The following is a 6,300-nucleotide window of genomic DNA, read 5'->3' as shown; positions in this document are numbered from 1 at the left end:
GAGAGTTTACTGTTGGAGCTTCATCCTCCAGCAGAGTACAAACAGTCTGAGAGAAACTCGGAGGTTGAATAAAGATCCGGGCTCGGTTTGGTTCAGTTCGGCTCACAGACTTTACAGAAGTTGCATGAGTTCAGTCGCCTCTTGTTTGTTTGTTTGTTTGTTTGTTTGTCCCCCTCCTCCTTCCTCTTTTTGCTCGGCTTCCGTGTCGCTGCTGGATGGCGATCATTAACCCGTTCAGCTCGGTGTGACCCGGTACAGCACGGGAGCGGCGGATCAGCGCGCTCCGTGCAGCGGGGAGCAGCTACAGCCGCGCAGCGCTGCGGGCATCCTGCAGCAGGCGGCAGGGAGCGCTCCCTCCCGGCTGGACGGGACGCTCCTCACTGGGGGAGCAGGAGCAGGAGCAGGAGGAGGAGCGGGGTCGGGGATGGTTTATATCCGCCGCACATGCCTCTGTTTCCCGCATGGACTCCTGCTGAGTGCCGCGCTGTGACTGAGGAAACTAGATATCTGCAGGGGGCAGCTGAAGCTCTGCAGCGGACTGACCAGGACCAGGACCAGGACCGGGACATCCAGCTGCTGCTCTACCTGCTGACAGACGATCCTCAGACCTTCACTGGCTCTCTGTCCGTTTGAGCGTGAAGAAATCTGACTGATTATTTTCAGAAAATGTCGCATTCGTTCAACTCAATTAGATTCATTCCTCATAGAAAGTCTCTCAGAGGGAGAATGAGGAAATTCACATAAACATAAATAATCAATAGTCAATAATCAAATTCCGTTTCACATGTGATGAATTCAAAACTTTAAAATTAGAGTTTTGGGATCTCCAACATCAGTAATCAATCAATCAATCAATCAATCAATCAATCAAGTGAATCCCAGTGTTCTGTTTAACATCTGAACTACATGTGATCTTCTCTCTGGTTTTGTGTCACTGGCTGTTTCCTGTCAAGCAGAGAAGTCGTGTTCTTGTGCCAGAGCTTGAGAAATCGCCAGGAAAACTGCGACAAGAAGTCAAGTTGTTGGAAGTCGAGAAACTCAATATTCTTATTGCTTCTTCATAAAACGGCAACCTCCGGATGTAACACAACCTGCAGTTCCTCTAACGGCCACTAGAGGCTGGCTCCATAAGGAACCATATTAAAACTTTACAGCCGAAATAAACATGTTTACAGCCTTTTGGAGGCTGTAAACATGGAGATATTTTCCCCGTTAATGACAACTGTACAACTCCCCCCTTTAAATGATATTAAGGATTAAAGTTTTATATAATTAACAGCTGTTTACATTCAGTCTCAGCACCATTGACCACGCTGAGTCAGTGTTCGGACCGTTGATGCTTTACACAGTTTAAAAGATTGAGAGTTTTATAGTTAAAATTTGAATCCATAAAGCAGTAAAATATTATAATTATTCTCCATTTCAGATCTTCATTCAAATGAATTTATGAGTCTGGCTGTAAATTTGATCCAATTATCTTTAAATCTCGTGGAGCACCTGTTTGTCGGAGCCTGTTTTTAAATAAACGTGGCGTCGACCTCGGCTGATCTGCTGCAGGTTTCCTCCCGGCTGCGAGTCGGCTGAGGTTAATGAACAGAAGCTTTTATGTTAATAGAAGGACAGCCAGCGTGATTTAACAAGACAATCTGCAGATCCACTTCGCTCAAATACCGGGCGGCTAAACAACGTTTCGGCGATGAAGGTCAAGACAAAGAGAAGGTAATTAGATTACAGCAATTAAATGGGCTTTTCGATATGATCAATAATCTTAATGTGTAATCATGGATTACTCGCTCAGGACTCTCACGAAGGAGCTGATTCACGCTGAGAAGAGTCTGTTTGTGATCAGACATAAAGTCTGCGTTCACACCGTGGACAGAAACCTGGTTCTGTTTGTGCTGACGGTGTGAACGCAATCGGACATTTTTAATCACTGATCCTGATTCTGGTCTCCTGAGTCTCTCTGCTTCTTTACCTCCTATCAACGTGTTTCCAACAGCATCCAGACTTCCAGAAGTGAAATGATGAAACGTTATTATTATTATTATTAAATTATTATCAGTTTGTCTGCAGCGTGTCAACATCCAGATAATAATCCTGTCTTCTTCCATTCCGCTGTGTGTTTCAGAGGCTGTTTAAAAGCTAGACTGAAGATACCGGTATCATATGAAACTCCACACCAACCATCGACATGTAAAAGATGGACGTCTCCACTTCTTTCCACTAGTGCCATCTTGTGCTGGCGACGTGATCCGGAGCCAGAGTCTGCGCAGTAGTGATCTTTTTATATCTTCAAATAATTAAAAACCAAACTAAAAATGAACAGTTAAACAAACATCAGCGTGATGAGTTGTACCTACTGCAGTCAGCCACCAGGGAGCGATAGAGAGGTTTTAGCATCACCTTCGGAGAGCAGTCATGTCGTCCAGCTTTATAAATATCGATGGTACCAACCGACATGTGAGCTAAAAACCTGGCATGGCCATTTTCGAAGGGCTCCCTCGACCTCTGACCTCAAGATATCTGAATGAAAACAGGTTCTATGGGAACCAACGAGTCCCCACTTTAAGCTAATCTCAAGCAGTTTTGGTGTTTGCCTGTAGTGTAAATGTGTTATTTTACACATTTTGCATTACTGGGATTAAACAGTATTAAAATAAAAAAAGAAGTGAAAGTACTTCATGCCACCCCGGTGTAAGTCAGTGCCCCATTGTGCGACCGGAGAAGAGGAGGCAGCAGCTCACCTGACAGTGACCAGAAACCTGGATCAGGTGTTCATACTGTACAGGTTTGGGGAGAGACCTTCCTCCTGGTGTGTGCTTTTCTCTATTTCTGACTCCACTTTCATGAATCCAAACCACAAATGATGCTGAACTGAACTCAGCAGTGAGCGGTAAAAGCAGCCTGAGGCGCCATCTAGAGTCCACAGACAGACACTGCGACACAGCTGTAGCAGTCCAACTGTTCATATCCTGCACACCAACATATCTGAGAGACCGACTGAGAGGGACAACAGGATTATTCATATTCAGCATTTCATATTTTTAAAGAAGTAAATAATGAACTTAATGCTGTAAAATACATTGAGCCATTTCTGTGAGTATTGATATATATGTATTCATATACAGTTAAACTGTGACATTTGTTGAAATTAATTCAAATAAAACTTTACATAAGAATAAATAAATGGCACATTTTTCCCATTATTTGATCTACATTTAATCTCTTTGATTGTTTAACTGACAACAGGCTTTGAATCTTTATCATGAGCAGAAGAGAAAAGCTAATTAAAACAATGAAATTAGTTTGTTTTAATTATTTATTTCTCTGGATAAATGTTTTTTTATAATTATAATGTATAATTGTTATAATAAATTAATTATAATTCGTCTTTATTAATATACATTATTAGCAACATAAGACAGCAAATAAAACCGAAATACGCCTACTATTATGTATTATACTATGTACTGAATCTATTTATACATGTAATATTAAAACTATATAATAATCTTAAATTAAATTAATTTAATTCTTCAAAATGTTTTTATTGAATTCGTGTCCTCTTTAATCCACCTTGTCATTCATTCACTCATTACTCCCAGCATGCAACAGGACGAGAAGACAAGCTTCCAGAGAGTAAAACCGCCCGGCGACAGGTGACAGAGGTCTGATTTCTGATTTCAGGGTGTGTGTGTGTGTGCGCGCGCTCTTTCTATCATTGTGAGGACCAGTTTGAGACGTGAGGACACATTTTTGTAAAGTGAAGACCTTTAGTTTGATCCTCAATTTGTCAAAGAGCTGTTTGATGTTTTAGACTTTAATAGCTGTTAAAGTTATTTTTGGATTCAGTATCACACACACACACACACACACACACACACACACACACACAGGTGTGAACTCAAACTCTCCTTCAGCTTCATCAACAGTTTGAAACTCAGAGTTAGAATCTTGCTGTCAGCGTCACAGCAACCGTTACCAAGACGACAGGTGAATCCTGTCTGTAATTTTCACAAACGACATTTAAAAAAGATGCACAGACGCTGTCTCTGTTACTCTGTTACTGTGTTACTCTGTTACTGTGTTACTGGTTATTCTGTTACTCCTGTTACTGTGTTACTCTGTTACTGTGTTACTGTGTTACTGCTGTTACTCCTGTTACTCTGTTTTTCACTGTTACTGTGTTACTTCTGTTACTCTGTTACTCTGTTACTGTGTTACTCTGTTTTTCTGTTACTCTGTTACTGTGTTACTGTGTTACTCTGTTACTCTGTTACTGTGTTACTGTGTTACTCTGTTTTTCTGTTACTCTGTTTTTCTGTTACTCTGTTTTTCTGTTACTCTGTTACTGTGTTACTGTTTATCCTGTTACTCTGTTACTCTGTTTTTCTGTTACTGTGTTATCCTGTTACTCTGTTACTCTGTTACTGTGTTACTCTGTTTTTGCTTACTCTGTTACTGTGTTACTGTGTTACTCTGTAATCTGTTACTGTGTTACTGTGTTACTCTGTTTTTCTGTTACTCTGTTTTCTGTTACTCTGTTTTCTGTACTCTGTTACTGTGGTTACTCTGTTACTGTGTTACTGTGTTATTCTGTACTCTGTTACTGTGTTACTGTGTTACTCTGTTTTTCTGTTACTCTGTTATGTGTTACGTGTTACTCTGTTACTGTGTTACTGTGTTACTCTGTTTTCTGTTACCTGTTACTGTGTTACTGTGTTACTCTGTTACTGTGTTACTGTGTTATTCTGTTACTGTGTTACTGTGTTACTCTGTTACTCTGTTACTGTGTTACTCTGTTTTTCTGTTACTCTGTTACTGTGTTACTGTGTTACTCTGTTTTTCTGTTACTCTGTTTTTTCTGTTACCTGTTTTTCTGTTACTCTGTTACTGTGTACTCTGTTACTCTGTTTTTCTGTTACTCTGTTACTGTGTTACTACTGTTACTGTGTTACTGTGTAACTTAACAGTAACAAATGTTCACATATCAGCGTTAGCAGAACTCTGTACTGACTCAGTTTCAAGTGGCGGTGTAACGACACGTTAGTCTGGATCAATACATCGATATCAATATTCAATGATCCGATAAAGATAAGACACACGCTGTAAGCAAACACTTTAGAGAGAAAAATAAAGTTTGGAAGAATTCGGTGAGTTGATAGTAAATGAAGAGCTCACAGACACTTTCTGTCTCCACATGAGTTCCCTTACTTCTGATTGAGTTCCACCATCACCACCACAAGGTCTTTTAAAGGGGCAATACAATAAAAGTCATGATATAACTGCCTGAAAACAACTCTACGTCTTCATGTTATCACCAACTGTAATTGATTGTATGTAAGTGTGTTACAGCATCACTTAAAGCAATGATAAAGGTCCACACAGACACAAATGAACTTAAACGTGACTTTTTAAGAACGTCTAAATACAACTGCCAGAGCAGCATTAAGGGAAGAAGAAGAAGAGTCGAGTTTATTATTGGGAGAATGAGTTACTCCTACAACACTGAAAACAGCCGACCAATCAGACGTGAGCAGAAATTCAAAAACATCGACCCTGGGACGTCACCATGAGAGACGGGATGATGTCGGAACGCGGGTTGGGCTAAAATATACTGCAGACCACAAAAGTGTGTGTGTGGGTGTGGTTGTGTGTGTGTGTGTGACAGAGAGAGAGGAGAGTGTGTGTGTGTGTGTTGTGTTGACAGAGAGAGAGAGAGTGTGTGTGTGTGTGTGTGTGTGAATTGGGGGATGGGGCTCACCTGCTTCCCACTGAGCTGCTGCCCAGGCTGGAGATCAGCAACAGCACCAGCCCTGAAACCCAAAGCCTCTGCCAAAGCTCCGCACAACCAGGAAGAGAGAGAGAGAGAGAGAGAAGAGGAGGAAGAGGAGGAAGAAACAGGAAAACAGAAGGAGAGAGTAAAAATAGAGTGATGAGGAGGAAGGAGGAATAAGGTCAGGAAACCAGGAAAGAGAAGGAGAGTTAAAGATCAGAGAAGACGAGAGAAAGAGAGGAAGAAATGAACAATGAAGCTGGAAAACCGTGAAAAAGAGAGAGAGAGAGAGAGAAGTGTTGAAAGAACATTTAACAAACAGAGCAGAAAAGAAGGAAGAAAGAAAGTGAAGTGGAATAAAGTCTATAAACCAGGAGCAGAGAGGGGAGGAAAATGGAAAAGAGGAGTGATAAGAGAAGAACGATGAGGAACACGAGGAAAATAAATATGTCAGGAAATGAGGGAATGAAGAGTGAAAAATGAGGGGAAGGGGGATGAGGAGAAAGAAAAGAAAGGGTCAGGAA

The sequence above is a fragment of the Morone saxatilis genome, unplaced genomic scaffold, assembly GCF_004916995.1.
Source record: "Morone saxatilis isolate NCDOM2014 unplaced genomic scaffold, NCSU_SB_2.0 Contig12, whole genome shotgun sequence".
Taxonomy (NCBI): Eukaryota; Metazoa; Chordata; class Actinopteri; family Moronidae; genus Morone; species Morone saxatilis.
This window is presented reverse-complemented; position numbering follows the sequence as displayed.